General features: G+C 49.2%; 1 protein-coding gene across 3 annotated transcripts in view; it reads right to left on the bottom strand.

The window, feature by feature from the left end:
* LOC309632953 (contactin-associated protein-like 4) overlaps positions 1 to 2,270 on the bottom strand; it is a 159,475-nt gene extending 157,205 nt beyond the window's left edge. The window contains exon 1 of one of the 3 annotated variants that reach the window (XR_014247173.1): positions 2,228 to 2,270. The gene's annotated coding sequence lies outside the window, so the exon portion shown is untranslated. The remainder of the gene's footprint in view (positions 1 to 2,227) is intronic. The other 2 variants (XR_014247174.1, XR_014247175.1) reach the window with 2 other exon arrangements.
* Between the last annotated feature and the right edge of the window lie 20,463 nt (positions 2,271 to 22,733).

The following is a 22,733-nucleotide window of genomic DNA, read 5'->3' as shown; positions in this document are numbered from 1 at the left end:
TTCTGGGGCTTCCCCCAGTCCTACCAACATGTGTACAAGCAGATAAAGATCTAGCAGTTTGGGGACATAGGCCGTGACAGTGACTCTAAATTCTTCAAAAAATGTTGGGGGTTCCTCCCTAGGTTTAGAGAATTCTTTGACTATAGCTCTCAGTTCAGTCTTTGACCAAGAGGTAAAGGACACCTGAGGGGGCTCACCTGCAACCTCAGGTAGTTTTACTTTAAATGGCAATTGTTAAATATTCTCTTGGGAATAGAAAAGTATTTCAGACAGAAAATGAGTAAAAGAAGAGTACTCAGGTGAAAAAGGAAAGGGGGGGACAGTAGGAGTTAAATCTGCAGTCACATCCGTCCTATGGTCTTTTGTTTCAGGTACCTTTTGTCTCTTTAATTTTTCATTAGCTTTTTGTTCTAAGTCTCTAAACGAAGCTATTTTGGAATCTTGAAACCTTCTGTAAACTTTTACATACCAATTAAAGAAGGCATCTCATTCTCCGTGTCCAATTTGGGAACCCTTGCTCTCTAGTGTTTTCCTTAAATGAACAATCTTGTCTAACTGGAACATTCCCCACAATGACCACTGTAATTCTAGATCAATATTAGTATAATTTTGCCATCTTTCTAAATATCTACAGCCTCCAGGACCATAGTTCTCAAATATAAAATAAGCAGGTGTGCCAGAAGCTGGCATTCTCAACTCTTTGGTGATAAAGGATCTCATTTCCTTAGCTAGCCTTTGTCAACCCAAAAGAACACACAAAAGAACTGCGCCTTAATATATCAGCAGTAACAAAGAGATGTTACTATGTCCTGGCCAAAAGAAGGCCTGGTATGCACCACCACCAATTCCCAGGGATCCCTGGACTGAGGAAAAAGATCCAACCAGCAAATCCCAAGGAATGGGGGCTGCAAACTGATGCCAAACAAAATGGAGAACTATAGCCGCCACCAACAGTTCCAAGCATGGAAACTGAGGGCTGATTCCAAACAGATGGGGAAGTGCAGACTACACTGCCAGCAGTGCCCAATGTGGAACCCAGGGAACAAAATTAGGGGCTAGGCTTTACCACTCAAAAATATACTGGCAATAACCAAGAGATGTTACTGTGTCCTGGGAATTTCCCTCTGAAAGGCTAGGGGTTTGGCCTCAGGGAGAATCCTCTACCAGCCAAACTGACCTGCCCTGTAAAGGAAAGCCAGTTAGATTGCGAGCACAAACTCAATCAAAGAGAATGGAGCTCAAACCAAGAGGAGCTTACCAACAACCTTCAAGAATGGCAAGAAAGACAGTGAACTCAAAGGAGTTGTGGGCACCACACCTGTTTCTCCTTGTCCCAAATGTTATCAGAAGTTTGCTTCAGATCCCATCACTGCCACCAATATATTTATCTTTTTCTTTTTAAAAAGATAAGCAATTAATCATAAAATCATCCTGTTAGCAGGAGGAATCATAAGAGTGGATTTTAGAAAAGTGCACATATATATTTTTATACAGAACATTTCCGGAGGGATACATATTAAACTGTTAGTGGCCACCTCTGAATGCCACCAATGTATTAAAAAACAAAATTTAACTGAGTAAATTTGAAGATTTACTTTGAAGTTTGAATAAATTGGCTTTATTAAACGATTCATGAATCAGGCAGCATCTCATCTGATGGAAAGGGAGATACTCCAACTGGTTACACAACATGGAAGGCTTTTTGTTTTTTGGCCACGCCACATGGCATGTGGAAATCCTAGTTCCCCGACCAGGGATCGAACCCATGCCCCGTGCATTGGAGGAGCAGAGTCTTAGCCCCTGGACCACCAGGGAAGTCCCAGAAGGCTTTTAAAGTAAAGAGGGTGGGACAAGGAAAGAAAGTCATCATCAAGGGAAAAAATGAAAGTTCACTGGAGGAAAGTGAAACTTCAGGTGACAATGGCTTCTCATTGGCTGAACTGTGGAATTTTCTATTAGCTCTTTCTATTTTCTATTTCTTGTTGCTGGCCAGGAAGGAAGTCTTCCCTCCTCCAGCTGGGGTAGTAAAGTGGTTGCACTTCCTGTTTGGGGTCAGTGAATGACCTCTTCCTGTTGGGGTAATTGATGATGAGTGACACGGCATGAGAGCTCCCTCTATGGGCCTTCCAGACTACAATTCTAGTTGAGGTTTCCTTTTGTTAACATTCACAGCATGTTTTATTGGCAGGAGGATTCACAATGAGGGAGAAAAGGCCACAAGACTCACCATAAAGAAGGCTCAGAAATTCCTGGGTGGGTCCAAGGGAGGCACAAGGTGGCTGTGGGGTCAGCTGGCGGCCACAATGATCACGTGGTTCCATCTGATGGGTTTGCAGCTCGATGTGGAATAGTGAATAAAAGGGTCAGTTCATCCTATCAGAGAAACATGAAACTGAGATAAGCTTCCCACTGCTGGAAGCATCATGAGCCTTCAGAAAAGAACAGAGAACATGTCTAAAGGGTTTGGGAACATCAGAGTCATATCTCCTCAGAGTGGGACTCCCCAGGCTCTCCAGGTCTCAGTCCCCAACTCTCCCTCAGGGACAAAGCCTCCTCACCTCTGTCCTTGTCAGCTCACTGATCCCTAGAGGTCCTGCCTATCCCTGAGGACTTAGATTTCCACGGAGACAGGTTGGTTGAGACCTAGTGATACAGTTGACCAGCCTGATACGCAACAGTTCCCACCACCCTGGGGCAGTTGGGCTCAGGGACACGTGGCTCTGGACCCCATGTGGAGGGTGTCCTTGCACGTCAGCTGTGCCCCAGAAGAGCCAGTAACGCCTATAGCTGTCCAACTGATTCTCAGGGTATTTTCCTGGGAGAGCCCTTGGTCATCTGACCTCCTATCCAGGAAGCCCCGTGACTTTCTGACTGCTGCCTGTCACGCCAACAACACACCTGTGAAGGTTCTGCTCTGCATGGCCATCTGTCCACCAGGCCCCCCCTTCTAGGGACCCAGATGCTAGGACCACCCAAATGCTGAAGGAGTGTCCACCTGCCTAAGGTACAGACACCCCTGTATCCATCTGCATGATTTCTACTGGGAATCAACAACATTTATGGGGATTCTTTGGCCCTAAAGAACAGACCAACCTGATAGGAGCAATGCAATGATTCCCGATTACCAGGTTCAATGCACATATACAGGGGCCCATAGCCCCAGATGCCCCACTCACAATTCACATGGGTGTCCCATACGTACCCACCGATGCCCAAATATTCTTGCTTCATACATACATACATCCAAACACGCACATCAGTGGTGTGCTGGTAAGTGCTAAAAAACTCTCCGAGAGAGGTGGGAAAGACTTCACCTATGCTCTCTACGTGGTATAAATATTCCCAGCATGACCAATTTCAAGCTACCCACCTGACATCACTGAACACAGAGCTGGGAAGAGATATGCACCATTGACTATCCCAGGATAGTATGAACCAGTTCCAGCACATCCCATACCTTTTCCTATGAATTTGTGCACACAATCCACTTACACCCCAAGTAGAACCCTCAACTCCCATCACAGATATATAACCAAAAGGATACCACATACACATATGTGTTTGTACATATACATATATATATATATATATATATATATATATATATATATATATATATCCTGAACACACACGTACATTTCTACCCTCACCCTGAATTATACACAGACTACCTCTTACTACCTAAATTTTTACAGACGAAACCTTACTCACCCTGAATATTCACATTCCACTCTCACAACTATATATACACACACAACATGGGCCTGAAAACAAACATGTGCAACCAATATGCCATCCAGATGTACACACTGAGTACCTAAACACACAGGCTCACCAAGTACACAACTGTCTCATGGGCAACCCAAAAAAGACCCATATGCAGTCCCACAGCCCTAAAATACATATACTCCAGGATTCCTGCATACACACATAACCTACACCGTCTACTGGTTTCCAAACACACAAACTAAACTCTCACATCCCCCAGAATACATACCCCAGAAGCCCCAGGAACTCAAAAACACACACAGCCACAAATAACCTATTCTTATCAAATACAGCTGACCCTTGAACAGCTTGGGGGTTAGGGCGCCAACCCTCCATGCAGTGGTTCTGCATCCATGGATCGTGTAGTAGTCCTGTAGTATTTACTGGAAAAAAAAATCCACTAGAAGTGGACCCGTGTGGTTCAAACGTGTGTTGTTCAAGGGTCAACTGTACATATAAGTCCACCTCACTAACACTGAGAACACACATACAAGCAACACCACTAAATTCTTCAGGCATTACATTTTGAAATAGACACACAGAGGACTCTAAGCCTCCTGATATACTCACAAATCACAAATACACACACCCACAAACTACTCATGAGTATACACCCCAAATGCTCAGACACACTCAAAACAGGAAAACACCGACAACCTCTGCAGTCTTACTAATATACATACACAATTCTCACACACCTATGGACACACACATGCAAATATTCCCAAGCCCTGAGCATACAGATCCCCTCCCAAACACTAGACATTATGCTACCTCTCCAGAATACAAGCTCCCCACCACCACCCCAACATATAAACTGTATATGTGTGGGGGGGTGTTTATATATATATATTTCTACCCTCACCCCGAATATATAGACAGACCACCTCTTGCTCCTACCAAACACATGTATAAACACCCTAGCATTCTCCAAAGAAATACACTTTGAATACTCCTAACAACTCCATACCTTATGAACAAACTTTGATAATGCATGAACCTGATGATGGACACACACACAGATTAGAATGCACAAGTAAGATACATGGAAGTGTCTCCAGCAAACCATTTATGAAACAACTTCCATATATCAAATGATCCCTAGCTATTAGGAGCCAGCTCACACATATGCAAATACTAACAAATACCCGTATCACATATTTCTAATATATAGAAATGCAATTGTCCAACTTCCCTGTAGAAACATAGAACCCCACCTCTTTATCAGATACACATATACTCACTTCCCAAAATACATACGCTTAAGAGGCTCCTACTGAAAATTACAAATGCACAGCCTCAGCAAATATTCCTCCAAGTGGCCATGCCCCTTGAATACACACACAAACTCATTTAACACATAACTCTCCACAAGTCCCAAATGCAACCACAATTACCCAGAACACTACAAATATGCAATAATATCACCCTAAATGCCCTTTGTTCCAAATACACATACAGTACCACGCTACTGGCATATACATAACCCCACATTCCCAACCTCTCACACACAATTAACTCTGCCATCTTGCAGAATACAGAATCATACAAACACAACATACCTACATATACAACATCCACCAGTCCCAGAAAATAGTCACAGACTTGCCCTCTACACATCCAAATATACATAGACAGCTCCTGAAAATGCACCCACACAAACACCCCATAACCATACAACATGCCCTGAATACACAAATGATCATCCTACATTCCCCAAATATACAAAATAAACAGACTGGACACCCAAAGTAATATACACCACTACTTTTCCTGACATTGCCCTTATGCATATGCAGATAATCCTTCCAAATCCACCATTAGACACACATAAATCCCCAAATTCATGGGTGATAAAAACACATGTAAACATATTCCCCAAACACCAAATTACAAACACCTAACCACCAACTCCTTGAGTATGCCTGCGTCACATCTCAACACCCTCCAAGTACAACACTCACTCTTACACACTCTCACAAAAACACAGGCATGACCTCCCTTCAGACACAAACATCCACAGACAAAACCAAGCCACACATTTGACTACATATCAGATTCCCACCAACCAATTAAATATGTACAGACCCCATCTATGCTTGCAAATCAATCATGATTTGACATCAGACTACAAATACATGTTTACTACCACATTCAGCAAAGTTGCTCCCATCACTGACAAAAGAATGCAGTTTGGACATAAGTGTTGATTGATGTTTTTATGATAAGAAGGAAGACACTAGTGAAACCATGAGTGTGTTCCTTCGATCTTCACTCATTTTCCAATCACCTGAGCTACACCTTTGGAACCAGATGAGGGTTTTCAACTCGCAAGAACGTCCCTCTAGCTTTTGGACTCTTCAGAACGCGCAGCCTAGAACGGCACCTGTTTAATAGCTCACACACAGTACTTACCCCCCACTGTAGGCCCCGCAATCACTGAACCCTTCATGCAGCCGGCTCCCCAGTGGTGCCAATAACCCTGGGGTAAACCCCTCAAGGGAATCGAGCTCTATGGGGGCGTGAATCCACATTGTGGGGAGTCTCCTTACACGGACAAGGGCACAAATATCCCACAGGGTGAACACCAGCGCAGAGCGGTGACACCTGAGGGCTGAAAAGTCCCCATACCCCTTACCTCAGGGTTCCTAGAATTGACTCCAGAGGCGGCCATGACAGGCCCCGCCCCCGCCGGACGGCCGCTGGGGCCCCAACCTCCGCGCTCGCGCATGCGCTCCTGTCTTCCGGAGCCGAGCCAACTGCCCCAACAGACGCCAGGAGCTGTTGGAGGACGGCGGTCCGCGTGCCAGAGAGCCCCGCCCCAGTGGGCGTGCGCGGGCGTGCGCAGGCGTGCAGGCGCGGGGCGCGCGGGGATCTGTTCCAGGAGGTCTCTGCAGGAGAGGAGAGAAATGCAGGGTCGGGCACGCTACGGAGCATCTCTGGCGACGCTCCTCGCCGGGAACCTTCGTGACGGTGTCTTCTTAAAACCAGCTCTTGTGAGATGTGCACTCGTGATTTTTCTATTGCACACCTGAAACCCATGCACTTAGCTACAAAGAGTTCTGGAGAGCTCCGCTCTAAGCACAGTAGCCTCAAATTGGGGCAAGTGCTTTCATGCCCTTTGGACTGCAGTTCCTTGGTTCTTCTTTATGCCTTTCAAAAAACAGTAGGTCCTTTTTCCTAGCAAGCCTGAAGTTTCCGCTAAAGAACAATTCTAGCCAAGAATTCAGACCTGGGAAACACTCTTAAGATACTGTCTCCTGACTCCGTTCCTAGAGTTTTTCCAAACGCATTTACTCTACTAGAATATTTTTTCTCAGTGTATTTAATACATGGAGGTTTTTCAATAAATGTTGATTCACAGGTGTTTCCTTTGTACGTTTTTTTTTTTTTTTTTTAATAACTTTGAGAGAGAGTGGACAATCTGGGCCAATTTCAACACAGCAGGTAGTATGGGAAAAATTTTCCTTTCCCTCCCTCCTTTTTTGTAATATCTTGCAGACTTTCAGTTGGCATTAAAAACAACAACAACAACAAAAATAGTAGCAGGATCAACTTACTGACCTGACTTTGTAATACTTCCCAAAGAAACTTCAATCATCAGATCCTCTTTCTGGTCAATTACAAGATTAGAGCATTTCTCACTCAACAGGATGCCTCTGAAGACCCCTCACGTCTAACAGCACTAAGCGCCTCCAAGTGCACAGACTTGAAAACTCCACAAGACACAAACATGGTATCTCTTCGTTTCTTTAACGTTTCGTGATTGAGTGGAAGATGAACTGTCTTCTGAGGCTTGTGATGCATGTCCAGAGTTGTTTTTTCTCAGTAGTCAATGCCTGCCCGCAGCCTCTGTGCAGGAATAGTCAGAGATCATGATCCAAAGGACTTTTAGATACTCCCTTCTGTGACTGCTCTTCCCAAATTACATTTGGGCTAATTTGATTATCTCTGTCCCTGGGGTGTAGGATTTTAAAGTATTACAAAAGTGATTGCAGAATTGGGACTGGCTAATTTTTGCACAGTGCAATTTTTGTATCAGCGGCCTTGAGAAGAGTCCTTCAAATACTGTATCAGAATTATGAGTGAGAATCTTGTAAATAATTGGTTGAATGACTGAACAAAGGGAGGAAGCAACAAGGAAGCCTGCCTTTCTCGAGTGCCTGGGTACAATATTTTGCCTCACCATCCCTCTAGTATGAAGTTATTGGTTGAAAATCATATGAGTTTTCCTTCATTGTAAAAGCTCCAGTACTGAGCGATATTCCCAAACTGTTTATTTTTTTTCAGTCCCCAACAGGAGTTTCTTTAGATATAAAGCTCACCATGCTGTTGCTTGAAATATTCTCACCTTATCTTCTCATCTTCTTCTGAGTCAATTTTTCCTGACAAGGGGCAAGGAACTTCTTAAGCACCAACAGGAGTCTTTTTCACACTGTGGAACAGTCCTTCTAAACCTCTGTTTCCTTCCCCAACACCCCACAATCAGTTGGAGTTCTACTGCAGCTACAGCAGTGAGAGAATCTCATCTCCCAAGAGATTTGGTTGCCATCCTCTGAGGTTTTCAGCCTTCATCTCCCTTGACAAGTTTCCTAACAGTCCTCTCTTCTCACAACACAAACCACGAATACTCTTTCATATCATTTTGATAGTGGTAAACTGACTGACATGGATTCTCAATATGAAAATAATAATCAGACAAGTTTTGTAAAAGGAATGCTACCATCATTCCCATGCAGATGGGGCCATATGCAATGATGAGCCTAGATTCTAAAGAGCAAGTGTATGTAATGCAGACAGGAAATTAACAAACTTGTAAGCAGGGCTTGCAGGCTAGGATTTATATGGAAGTGGGCTTGTCTGAATGGGGATTGGACACTGGTGGATAAACTCTTGGCACTGTGTCAAGGTGCACATCCATCTCATGGGTAGTGGACTTTTAACACCTAGAAAAACCAGGGCTCTAGGATGTTTAGTCCCTTTAACAAAAGGAAAGAGAAGAAGATTTTCTGCCTTCTTGTTCCTTACTTCTGTCCTTACCCCTACTAAGCCAAGATGTTCAGTGCTATATGATGGCTCTTCCAAATCCATTTCATCCAAAGAGCCTGCAGATTTTGTGTATGTTTACAATTGTGTTTTCTGTTGGAGCCGAGATGCACACTTGAGTCTCGTCACTCCAAGTTCTCTTTCTCATAAGGATGAGTAACTGATAATAGCTTAGTATGTTCTAATTTTTTGGTAGTGTTGCCAGATAAAATACAGATTTCGAGTTAAACATAAATTTCAGATAAACAGGGAAAGAATTTGCAGTAAAACTATGTCCAAAATGTTGCATGGGACAAAGTTGTACTACAGATGAATTCATTGTTTATGTGAAATTCAAAAGTCAAATTCAGTTAGGCATTTGTTACTTTTCTTTACTAGATCGAGCCACCCTATTCTTTCAGGTGCTTTGAAATGTAAGGGACTGTAGAAATTCTTGTTCTAGGAATCTAGTGCAGAAACAGAGGAGCCACGATACCCGTACAAAGGCAATCATTGGAAATATCCTCAGATATATAGGAACATATATGAATTTTCAACTAGAAAAAAAATGAAGGCATTTTAAAAAATGAAAACAGATTGCCTTCGTTTTTAGTTGCATGACGTATCTCTGGGAAGATTTTAATGAAAGAGATAACACTGGTTTCCTCCGGGAAAGAGGATTGGGTTGACAGGGGAAAGAGGTGGGAGGAGGACTTGCCACTGCATATTCCATTTTGCACAATTTAATTTTGAACCATGAGAAGGTGTTACTCGCTTAAAATATTACACTAAAATCATTTAAAAGGTAAAAAACTAAATCTTTTACAACCATGGAATACTATGAGAAAGACATTTAGTGAATTCTGGTCTTGGACATGGGGGCTGCATGACGGTTTTTTGATGGACGGGGGCTTTCCAGCACAAAGGGTCATTAGTAAGGCTGGTCCTGCTGGATGTTGGTTGGAGCACAAAGACCACTCCCTTAGGAGTGATGTACATACAGCAGTCAAAGACACTGGATCTGCTGAGACAATCCTAATTTCAAATACTCAGTTCCATGTGGCCATAAATACCCAAGTGTTTATCAGACTAACAGTCCTGAATTTTGATCAGAAAGTCTAGTCTCTGTTGAAGTAAGTCAAGAGCCAGGTAGGAAGCAGAGTGTGTTGAGGGACACAAAACTAGGTTGATGGAAAAAGAAGTGAAAGGAAGGGAACATCAAGTCCAACCTCGGTGCCGTGAATGAAAAAAACAGTTTATAAATTGGGTAAAGAGGCACACGCCAATTGTGTTGCCACTGTGTGAGGTGGAAGGAACTTCCGGTTCTTGCCTACCTGCCAGAGCCCTCGTGGAATGTCTCCCCACCCCCACCCTACCCAGACCCACGTGCCCTCTGCCCCTCCGCCACTGCAGAATGTTTAGATTCAAACCTGTCCCTCCTTCACTTGGATCCTGAGCGTCTGTTGAAGCAGGTCACTCTCTGGGTCCTGGTCTTGACTTTTCTCATTGAGGCTACCAGGCAGCAGTAGTCCGTGCCCAAGCCTGCAGGATGGCTTCAGAAGGAGGTAAGCCTATAGGCTGGGGGTGTGTTCTCAGAGACCCTGCCATCCCTCACATCCTTCGGGTTCACACGTGACACTTCACGGTGGGCACACAGTTGGACTGAAGTAGAGGGAGAAGAGAGCCCTGGACACACGAGGACATTTCACCTGGGGAGACTGGGGAGCCTGAAGAAACCCGAGACTGCATTGGGGAGGAGGGGTCATTGGAGGTGGATCAAGAGGAATTGGCCTGGCTATGGAGAAAGGATGGCAGCAGGCAGGTTGATTCTTTCTAGAAGGGAGACAAGCCACTTTGAAACGTGAGTGTAAGGATGTGTGTGATGTCCTGGTGGTGACACAAGGAGGGTCATGAGGAAAGCCTAGACGTGTCTTGTGTTCCTGAGGCACCTGAAGCTTGCCTCACCATATCTTTCTAAGGGATTTGAACAGGAGCATACTGTATCTAAGGGGGCCGTGGGGAGAGATGGTCTTGGTGAGAAAACTATTCAGTGGGGCTGTGTGTGGCCACACCTGCAGTGAAGTGTCCTCTCCGAGAGCTAGGCAGGAGGTTACTCTAACTGCCGCAGCCCACACCTCGTCCACTCCTCCCAGCCCAGAGCTCACTTCTCAGTTCAGGCAACTGTTGCTTGGGATTCAACAGGGGATGGGCAACCGTGTAACTTCAGCCAAGATAGGGCTCAGGTTCCTGAGTTGCTCTGAATTGTTCTTCCTTTTGTGGAATCGCAGTACTTCAGACCTACTTCATCTCGTCCCATATCTCATGGTGGACTCTCAGGCTGCCTTGAGAGGAAGAGTTTGTTCATATTTCATGTCACTCCTTCATGGACAGGGGACAGATGTGGAGTGGGGTTGTTATGGGTGGATTGTCTGTGAAGGCTGCTTCCTCTTTTAAAGGGGGAAGGAGTGTAGCCCAGGGGCAGGAAGACGATCTTCTGTGTTATTATTAAACGTCCTATGACACCTGTTCTAATTAATTAGGTGCACCGTGGTGTGTACCTTGTTCTCCTGAACAAGGATGTGTTCCAGACAACTTGATCGCCATGGCACCTGGCTTATGCCTGCTTCTTAGATTGTCTTTCCATTATTGGGAGCTGGAAGGGGAAGGACCACAGGCGGTCTGTACTCCCACGACCAATGTAACATGACAATTCTTTGGCCCTTGTTTAATCCTCTGCAGCCTTCACTGGCTGTGAAATGACAGAATCTAAGGGACACGCACCTACTTCTCAGACCCCCCCAACCCGCGCCGCCTCCTAGGAACAGAACTCCTGAGTGATGACAGTGACTCTGGGCACTGGGGAGGGGGTGGCAGGACCTGGCCCATGTTACAGGTCTGCTGTGGGTTGTTCTGAGATGCAGGTGCATTCTGGGCCAGTGTTAAGGGTTTGTATCAAGATTCCATTAGAGAGATATTTTCCAGCATTTTGTTCTGTTTTGCGAGGCTAGGAAAGAAAGAGGGGATTTATACTGAGCATCAGGAAAAGGAGGACTGAGGAGGAGGTGGGGCCCCAATATTTTACACAGTGCCTGTCCACAAAGGGCCTTTGGGGGCCTAGAACTTACCTTGGAGAAGGTCCCTACCTGCTAGTACGCCGGCTGAGGGGCATTTCTCACAGAGCGGATGTCCACCCAGTTCCAGGTCTTGGGAGACAGCCTGTGAGGCTTAGGTGCCAGGGGGTGCCTTAGGGAGGCTCTCCAAGTCAGTGCTTGCTGAGGCGATTTCTTCTCGGCAGACAGGGGTCAGGGACCTTGGTGGATGGGCACGGGGTCACCAGTGGAATAATTCTCAACTGGAGGTCAGGGCATGAAAATCACTTGAAGACATTTGCACGCTGCACAGTTTCCCTTGTCCAAGTGTCCCTCACCTGTGGAGATGTACACTCTGATGCCACAGAAAGCCTCAGTCCCACTTGCCCATTCTCCTCCTCCATTCACTCCTTTCCTTTGCCTCCACAGCATGTCCAGTGCTGGGAACGGATGTGACCATGAACCCCGGTGCCTCCTTGTCTACTTTCACGGCAGTGCCCTTCCCTCCACCCATTCCTGGCGCCCAGCACCGGCCACCCTGGCAGCAGCACCTGCCACGTCCCATCACCCCAGCATTCCCTCCTGGCAGCAGCCTGCTGCTGCCAGCTTTCCCCAGGACGCCTTTGGTGGCTAATGGTGGCCGTGGCCCCAGTGCCCCTGGGGCTTGCAACCTCACTGTCCAAGTCAGGTCACAAGGGAGGACAGTGGAGGCCCCCCAGACTCAGACCTTTGTCGTTACTCAGGCCCCCCTCAACTGGAGCATTCCAGGGGCCCTCAGCAGGAGTGCTGCATGTCCTGCACCCGTATTCTTAGCAACCCCTGTGATGGGGACCGTTGTGACTGCTCCAGTTGTTGGAGTTAGTCAGGCTGGCAAGGGAGGCTGGACCCCAGGCTTTCCTCCTCAAGCTCCACCACCAGCTGCCCAGCTGGCCCCTATCATTCGCCCAGTGAACTCTGGGCCATGGCCACATGGCACTTCCAAGGAGGGCCGCCTGGCCACCAACCAGTCCAACGCCTCGCAGGATGGCTCCTCTAACACCCAGAGCGTGTACAGTAACTTTCGACGTTGGCAACACCTCAAGCCCCTGGCCCGGAGACACTTTCACCGGAGTCCTGATGCAGAAGCTTTTTCCTGCTTTCTCATGTGAGTGAACGCTCAGGGGGTCCTGAGCTTATGGGAGCTTTTAGATAAAGAGGAACTGGGGATGGACTCGCACGTTAGGTTTCTAGGGATACAGGAAGGAAGGTGTGAGGGCGATGTCCATGCTATGAGAGGGCACATTGTCGGTCACATGGGTGGGCCTGCCAGTCCGTGACATCAGGACTGAAATGTGCCCTATCTCAACTGGCCCCACCACCCTGTGAGTCTGGCCAGCTTGCTCTTCCATGATTCTCATGGTAATATGGACTGAAGACTTGCAGTCAGAGTGGGTCGTGGTGTAAGGTGAGGAGCCAAGGAGTGGATGCTGCACTCTCCTGTGGTGCCGTGTCCTTTCATACAGGACTTGAGTGTACATGACCAGGGGAGGTCACTTCAGAGGAGGGGGAGGAGCGCGGGGCCCAGGAGAGCGCTTTATGCATGCCTCCACTTCGTTGTGGAGAATTCCACGAGGAACAGGGTGATGGTAGAGCTCTCCTAAGGGCGTGGGCTCTCTCCCACTAGAGTTGTGAGCCTGGCAGGCATTTCCATCCTAAACCTCCGGTCCCTCGTAAAAAGGGGACAATTACACTTCACTCAGAGGACTGTGCCGAAGACTCCTTGGGCTAATCTATGAAGTGTTAGCAGATTGGTTGGCACATGCCACGCCTCATTGATGATAGTGATTTTTATGATGAAAATGCAGCCTTGAAGAGGAAAAGAGCTCCCCAAGGCACAATGTCCCAGCTCTAGCCTGGGAGTGGGTGGTCATCCTTGAGTGAGTGTGAGGCGGTGACAGCAGTGGCCGGGAAGGCTTGTCTTTGCCCTCCCAGACGCCCGCCTCTCACCCTCCTGTTGCTCAGTCATTCTGGGTTGAGTGATGTGTGGTCCACATGGGCGGGTGGGGTCAGGCAGGTGGGGCCTGGGCTGTGCCCGGAGACTGACCCCGAGGGCTTACAGCCCAGTGCTTCGATCCCTGGCCCGCCTGAAGCCCAGCATGACGCAGGAGGAGGGACTGTGGAGGGCCGTGCAGGAATGGCGGCGCATAAGCAACCTTGACCAGATGATCTACTACAAGATGGCGGAAAAGTGAGTCAGCGTCCTGGGCCCAGGGGCTGCGTGGAGGGTGAGGCGAGTGGGTGAGGGCAGGGTCTGGCCGTAGGGGTGCTCATCAGAGAGGACAGAGGACAAGGGCTGTCACCCAGCACAGGGTCCCCGCAGCCCAGGGGCCCTACTGTCCTCCAGAAACCCCTCCCTCACCTTGAGAGTTTGAGACTTCTGTCCTTCCTCCACCAGGAGCTCTGCCTTCCCCTGATTTTGACCTACCCTTGCCTTGACATGAAGGTCTCAGGACGGGGCAGGGTGAAGCTGTGAGTCCAGTAGGGGTCCAACTCCGGCCATATGGGCTGGGCCGGGGAAAGAGCTCCACCCGCCAGCCTGCTGCTTCCTTAGTGGTGGGTGGCTGGCGGCCACTGACATAGATTTGGGACCCCCTCTCCTTATGAAAAGTGGCCTAAGTGGGTACCCTGGAATCCCTGAAGAAGCTGGGGAAGCCAGCTGTCGTCAGCCCAAGGGTCTCCGGCCCTTCCAGTGTTTGCTCCATGGTAATCCACTTGGTTTAAGAAACAAAACCAAACAAACGAGCGCCTCTCAGAGGAAGGGAAGGCCTCTCCTCTAAGCTCAGCATCCACATCGTCCAGCCTCTCCTGGGCCCTGTCTCCAGGTTTATCTTCCAGGACTCTCATTCCCAGCCCAGGGTCCTGGATTCGGGCAAGGACCCCTGTGGGGAACACATGCCTGTTCCAGCCTCTGGCTGTCAGCCCTTCATGTGGTTCTGGATGGAGACGGGGGGCATGAGGAGGGTGCCCCCTGGGTCAGCCATGTGTCCCGTTGACCTGGTTCAATTCAGCGACCTGGGTCTATGCTGTTGAATGCCCTCCAGTGCTGGTGAGGAAGGAAGGGTCCCAGATCTTGTTATCACTTCCAGGAGCAGCTCTCTGCTGTGGACAGCACCTCACAGGGCCTTGACGGCCCCAAGGCACATCCTCTCCCAGTGCCTCATTCTTGGCTGCCTTTGTTGGGCTCCAGAACCCAGGCCTTTTTCTCAGGGTGGCCTGTGCCTCCGTCACCCCCCAGGTTCATGGAATTTGCGGCCGAGGAGGAGACGCACATTCAGCATTTGCAGTGGATGCAGTGCGCGCAGGACCTGCCTCCTCCAGCCCCACCGAAGCTGGATCCTCGGGGGCCCCCAGCCCCGAAAGTGCGCCTTCAGCCAGGCACCCAGGTTCCCACTGGAGCGGAAGGCACAGGTAACAGGGGCCTAGGGTTGGCCACTGTCCCCATGTGGATCCTTTTCCTTCAAGACAGGGGCATTGGTCTTTCAACCAAAACAGCCACTGAGGCGGGGGGGTGGGGGGGTGGGGGTCTCAGCTGCCCTTTGTCACTATGGGGTATTGACTTGGTCAGTTTTGTAACTCCTCTCACACCTCCCTGTCAAAGGACCCCACACGAAGTCTGCCTAAGTAGTGGGCTTGAAGGGGAGACCCTTAGAAAATTGGAGGTTCCCCACTTCCTTACTTGTGACTCTCTTAGATGACCCCCTAACATCCCCTCTCCAAGTGTGCATGAGGCTTCAGATGGTCCTGACCCCTCCCACACCCACATCAATGTCCCCCAAACAATGCCCTCACCAACGTGCGCTCGGTGGTCAGGAGGTGGACTGGGAGTCCCTCACCTTCCTTCCCTTCCTCCTGCTCTGCCTCAGCCTGTGCTCCCAGGATGTCCGGCCCCAGGGCCCAGCCCTCGCACCCGAAGCCACACAGATCCCAGCGGACCCTGGAGCCCAAGGCACCCAAGGAGATTCCCCCTGAGGCTGTGAGGGAGTATGTGGACATCATGGAGGCGCTGGTGGGGCCCGTCCACTCAGCCACTGGCGAATCAGATGCAGAATGTGGAAAGGACGGAAATGAGCTGAAGCAGGAAGAGGACGGCACCTACTTGGACCCGGGTCTCTTGAGCTACATTGACAAGCTGTGTTCTCAGGAAGACTTTGTCACCATGGTAGGCTGGGTCTGGAACCTGGGGTCTACAAGATGCCAGGGCATGGAACTCTCAGCACCCAAGATCTGGGTTCTGCTCAGGCCGATGGGACTTAAGCTCAGCTCCTTGTTCCTGAGCCTGGTGTTAGGGGAGGTTTACGCAGATGTATGTGTGTATATGTTTGTGTCTGTGTGTATGCCTTTGTGTGTCTGTGTATGTGCATCTGTATATGTGCTCTTTTGTGTGTGACTGTGTATGTGCATGTTTGTGTGTGTGTGTGTGTGTGTGCTGACCATCCCCGCCTTGTGGAGGAGAGTGGGGGTGGGTCTCTGCTTTTCAGTTTCCCTCCTGGTTTTCTTGTGTCACAGGCCACTCCTGGCCAAGGATGCTCACAGCCTCTTCTTTCTGTCTGAGGTGGAGGCAGTCATTCACCCTCGATTCCTGGCAGAATTGCTTTCCCCAGACCCACAGCTGGATCTCTTGGCCCTTGCTGAGGAGCTGGAGCAGGAGGAAGGACTCAGCCCTAAAGAAGTGAGCCAGGGGACGGAGAGGGACAATCAGGGAGCCAGGGGACCCCAGGGGAGGGGGGACCCCAGGGGATCCAGGGGACAGGCGAAACCAGGTGGCCCAGGGGAGCCAGAGGAGGGAGGGATCGCAGGTAGAACAGGGGAGACAAGGGACAGCCAGGAAGACCAGGGCACGGAGGGACCCCAGTGAGCAGGGGAGAGGTAGGGCCCCAGAGCAGGAGGCCCACATGGCTCTGTCCGTCCCTTCCTTGCCTCGGAGGCCTGGCATGGGGAAGGGCCCTTTCTGGGGTGGGTGCAGTGAAGGGTGATAGGAAGGAGAGGATGGGGAGCCGGGAGCGGAGGGAAGGACACACAGCTGGGAATAAGTTGCAGGAGGATGGCAGGAATGCCACCGTGTCTGTATTTGGAGTCTAGTCCTGGGGTCACCCGTCCCCTCCTCCCCCCCAGGGCCATTGTCCCACTGCCCAGTGCTCCTCCTCTCACACGTGCGCGTGGAGCCGTCACTGTCCTCCTCCCTCCTACCAGCTGGTGCAGAAACGACTCCTGGCCTTGAAAGAGGACAAGGGTGGGCCGGCAGCCCCGAGCCACAGTGCACCCGGAATGGGCTCAAGTCCATCTGAGTCCCACGCCGGCCAAGGTGCCCAGAGGCACGACCAAGACCGCCATCGAGGGGTCAGTGATGAAGCCTGCCCACCAGAGATTGATTTTGAGGCTCTTCATAGGCCCATCCGAACAGATACTGGCCCGTTCGGGCCCAAAGTCTTTGTTCCCTGTCGAGGACGTCAGGAGGTCTCTCCATTCCTTGCCGGACGGCCCTCCCTTCCCCAGGGTCAAAGGCGCACTGGTCCTCTACTGGGACCCAGGGATGCGTCTGTTCTCAGAGAGGCGTCTCCTGTTCGGGAGACCCGAGGGCCCAGGGACGCGTCCAGTGAGGACGAGGAGGAGCTCCCCAGCCTGGCCTTCCTCTTTGCCTCCCCGCAGAGCCTGCTGCCTTGCTGGCTGTCCCAGAGTCCTGCCCCTGCCTCAGGCCTGGCCTCCCCTGGAGGTTGGGGGGCCCAGAGTGCTCCCCAGGCCCCCTCCCCTCAGAGAAGAGGCCCCAGCCCAGCTCCACCAGCCGCTCCCAAGTCGAGGAAGCGGGCTCTGTGTGGGCGCCCAGCCGCTGCTGAGAAGCTGTCCATCCCCGGGGCTGGCCATGGGGTCTCTGGGAGGCCAGCCTTGGCTCTGGGCCTGGCTTGCCCCTCACAGCCGAGAAAGAGAAAGCGTGACCCTTTTGTCACAGGGAAGAGGAGGAAGAGGAAGCACTGCAGCCAGTAGGGAACAGCCGGGCCGGCCCTCCAGGGCGAGCCCCCCAGGGCGGCCCCCAGGGCAGCCTAGGGGCTCCTCCTCACCCCAGTGCTGATCCTGGAGGATGTGGGGGGAAGGGAGGGAGGGCAGGACCAGCAGGGCGGGAAGGGGAAGTGCGATTGTGGGGGGTTAGGGAGGTGGGGGAGGTGGGTGTGGGCAGGACCTTTGGAGTGATGTATGTAAATTGTGAATAAAGATAGTTTTCGTGGGAAATGCTCTCAGGCCACTGTCATCTTCTTCGTGTTGAGCTGCTCCATAGAGAGCGATCCTGAGAGGAAGGAAGGGTGAGGGAGGTCACAGGAGCTATGGATCTACAGGTGGCCAAACCTTTCCTCCACGTAGACAAGGACTCCTCAGGCTGCCCCTGGGAACGCACAGCTCTCACTTTCCCCAGGGACCCCCTCATCATCCCCTTCTCTAAAGCCTGCTTGGCTAGGGGCCTTCTGGGGCATCTGTATCATCTTCTGCATCCCTGAACCGTCTGGGGAGGGAGAGCTGCTTTTGTGCCTCTCAGCCCTCTGGACACTAACCAGTTTCTAGGACGGAGCCTGGAGATGGCCCTTGTCTTTATGGAGCTGCTCTCTGCTTCCCTGAAGTGGCCAGGCGATGGCGCTGGGGTGACCCTCCGCTCATCCAGGGTTTCCTGTGTGGGTGGCCTGACCAGAGAGGAAAAGTCTTGGCCATGGGGACAGGACTGTCTGCCTCGTCATAGCGGGAGCGTTCTCTAGTCCCACTGGGATTATTGCAATGTGGAGAGTGGTTGAGGCAGCTACCTCTTAATCCCAGTGAGGATGCAACGAGGGGAATGGGCGTGGGGAAATTCATGGGGCACCTGTTACAGGTGTGTCTAAGGGAAACCACAGTTGGGCCCCTTTGTGGAACTTGTGGGATTTCTGTGCAGCAGCATCTCGTTCAACTGAGGGAGGAGGACCCATCTGGCTGTGGCTGTGGGGACTGGCCTTAGGGGCCTAGGGGTGTGCAAAGACACCCCAGAACTACTGTCCATTCCCTTTCCACCCATGGCTGGACATGTGTGTGTATTGGTATCAACACTGATTTGTATTCCCATAGAAAACAGTTCCTCCTGACAAACTATGACCGTGTTTCACAAGAACAGCTTGCTCACAGGGGCAGCAGGGGTGGGGGAGAGGTGTCTGCGGCCCCCGATCTGGGTGGGAGCTGGGATCCATGCTGAGGAGTGTGGAGGCCTCAGTCACCGTCCTGTGGGTGCCGGCAGAGACTTCGAATCATCAGAGCAGGGGAAATGACCCGCTCATAAGGGTGAGACGAGCAAACAATGAGGGGCAGGGAGCAGACCCCTGCTGTCTCCCCGAACTGCCCCCCCTCCCAGTCTGCTTAGCTTCCGTCACAGCCTGTGCTGGCCCACCTCTGAAGCCCCTTCCTCCTAAAGCACTCAGATGCTCTGATCTTTTGTAGACCTGCCCTGGGCCTCACCCCCCTTCCCTGCTGGCCAAAGGCTCTTCTCCAGGTTCTGAGTTCTGATTCCTTCCCCAGGACCCAGGCGGGGGTTAGGACAACAGGGACTCCCTGAACATGACCCCTACACCATCAGCATGCAAAACTGGGGCCGCAGGCTTCCGCAGGTGGCATGGCTCTCTGCTGGACCCTGCAAAGAGCTTGGAGAAAAAGGGGCTCATGTCTCTCCACCTCCACTAATCTGTAGGTCAGCCTCACAGGTCCTCCTCTGTCCAGGTGGGCAGCACATATGTGCTCCCAGCCCTCCTTGACCCTTTGTGAAAGAAAGTTTTTGCAGCTCAGTAGTCTATTAGTCAAGGTGTCTCAGGGCTTGTTCCTTTTGAAGCCCTACAGGAGAATCTGTTTCCTTTCCCTTTCTGTCTTCTAGAGGCTGCCTGCATTCCTTGGAATTAGTCCCTTCTTCCATCTTCAAAGTGCATCACTTTAATCTCTGCTTCCCTCATCACATGGTCTCTCCAACTCTGACTCTTCCTGTGTCCCTCCTATACAAATCTTTGTGTTTATATATAGCCCACCCAGAAAATTTATGATAATCTCTTCATCTCAAGAGTTTTTACTTGGTCGCAGCTGCAAAGTCCTTTTTTCCATACAAGGTGACATTCACATATTGTCATAGGAGGGGTTAAACACGGACCTTTTTGGGGAACCGTAATTTACCCTACTAGAAGAAATCCACAAGAATACCTACCATCAGAATCCACATGAATAACAGACTATGACCAAGTGGAATTTATTCCAGGGATGCAAGCCTGGTTCAATGGTAAAAAATCATCAATGTAATCTACCATATTGAGTCTAAAGGAACACATACTGTCACACCAATTAATACAGAAAAGGCATTTAACGAAATTCAACACCCATTCATATTAAAAATGCTCAGAAAACTAGGAATAGAAGGTCACCACCTCAACCTAATAAAGAACATCTACAAAAAACCTACTTCTAACATCACATGAAATGGTGAAAGAATGAATGTTTTTCCCTGAGTTCAAAAACAAGGTTAGAATGTCCACTCTCATCTCTTAGTTTTCAATGTAGTACTTTAGATTCTAGTTAGTGTAGTGCAGCAAGAAAAGGAAAACAGAGGCATACATATTAGAAAAGAAGAAATATAATTGTCATTATTTACAGATGACATATTGTCTACATAGAAAATTCCAAGGAATGTATAAGAAAACTCATAATAAATTATAATAAATTGCTGTAGCAGGATCTCAGAATATAAGATCTATACGTAAACATTAATACACAACATTGATCATATTTCCATATACTAGTAACAAACTGAACGATTGAAAACCAAAATTTAAAACATAGTAAATAGGTTCCAGTTCAAGGTGGCAACATAGGAAGATCCTGAACCCACCTCCTCCCACAAACGCACCAAATCTACAGCTACATATGGAAAACTTTCCTCTGAAAAAAACTAAAAGATGGTGGAGCAACCCCTTCACATCAGGAAAACCACATCAAAACAGGTAGGAAAGGCTGAGACACAATTTTTCCATAAATCCCATCCCTGGTGTGGAGACACACAATCAGGAAGGAGCTCAAAACCTGGAGCTTCTCCCTGAGAGGTGAAGGGTTTGGACCCCACACTGGGCACTCCAACTTTTAAGGCTGGCACCTGAGAGATAGACCCCCAAAACATCTGACTTTGAAGACCAACAAGGCACATCCCATGACACCCACAGGGCTGTGGTGGACTGAGGAACAGCTCTTAAAGGGCCTGTGCACAGACTCACCTGCCCCAGGGCCAAGTGCAGAAGCAGCCCTTTGAAAAGCACTCTGACTTTTTGTGAAAGAGACTCACTTCCCAATTTTAAAGCATTAATCTGAGGAACAGGGGCCTGCTGGAATACTCCCCAGGGACAGAGGCTGGCGGGTGCCATCTTCCTGCTCTCTCTCTGCCTTGATAAAGCTGAAAGGTGCCATCTTTTTCCCCCTTTTTCCTTTCCTGCAGGTGACAACTTTGTGCTCCAGCCAGCTGGCTCCTTCTTCCCTGCTCTTCCTCTGTCTTGCTATATATATATATATTTTTTTCTTCTTCTTCTTCTTTTTCTTTTTTTCTTTCCCCTTTTCCCCTTTATTCAGATGGTGTCATCTTTGCACTCTTCCCACCGCCTCACTCCAGCCAGTAAGCATCATCTTCACACTTTCCTTCTGATGTGCTCCAGAGAGCCAGAATCTCCAAGACGGGAGATCCCACTTTTGTGGCCTCCACTCAGGGGATGCTCCTTGATCACCTGGCTCTGGAGGCCAGGAGGGATCTCTTTTCTGCATCCCATGGGACTGTAACAATTGGAGAGACAGTTCTTGGCAGGATACCACCCCCAGGATGTACCACTACACATCAGACTGAGACACAGTCCCAGCCTTTACATGAAAAAGGCCTATTTGCTAGTAGGGACAAGACTTAAGAGCAGGCTTCAGGTTCAGCACACATCTAGAGGTTACGGATGTGCTCTCAAGGAAGGTAGGCTGGGGGTACCATCTTTCCACCCTCACTCTGCCTTACTACAGTTCACTGGTATCTCCCAGAATGGAGCTTGTACACTTATCTGAAGCCCTGTTTTCTTGTGACTGCTCCCCAGGGAATATCTTCAGATTGCTTGCTTCTGGGGCCCAGCAAGGCTTACACTTGCAATCTCACAGGACTGAATATATTTGCATTCTTTAAAAGCTGTTACCAAATTGTCTGGCTTCCTATCAACCTGAATCTAGGTGCTGACTGAGATCCTCCAGTTTGGGATGCTCACTGGTCTTGGCACACCCTCAACTGCTGGGAGGGTGTGCCAAGTCTATTAAAAATAAACTGCTTAGACAATCACAAAGGTTTGAGAGACAACCAAGAGTAGACAGCGTTAAATGACAAGGTTCATCTGTCATACAGCTCTTCAAGACTGGGAGATGTGACTATTGCACTTAATGCGTAGAAACCAACACAGAGAGTCAAGCAAAATGAAGAAAGAGAGGACTATACTCCAAAAAAAGAACAAGATAAAACCTCAGGAAAAAATCTTAATGAAATGAACATAAGTAATTTACTTGATAAAGAGTTCAAAGTTATGGTCATAAAAGTGCTCACTGAACTCAGAAGGAAAATGGATGAAAACAGTGAGAACTTCAACAAAGAAATAGAAGATATAAGAAAGTTCCAAATAGAAGTCACAGAACTGGAGAACGCAATAACTGAACTTAGAAATACAGTAGATGAAGCACAAGAAAGAATAGGTGAACTCAAAGACAGGTCAGAGGAACTCATCCAATCAGAGAATAAGGAAGAAAAAAGAATGAAAATAATTA

Source organism: Balaenoptera borealis (genome assembly GCF_965194805.1).
Source record: "Balaenoptera borealis genome assembly, chromosome: 8".
Taxonomy (NCBI): Eukaryota; Metazoa; Chordata; class Mammalia; order Artiodactyla; family Balaenopteridae; genus Balaenoptera; species Balaenoptera borealis.
This window is presented reverse-complemented; position numbering and strand designations above follow the sequence as displayed.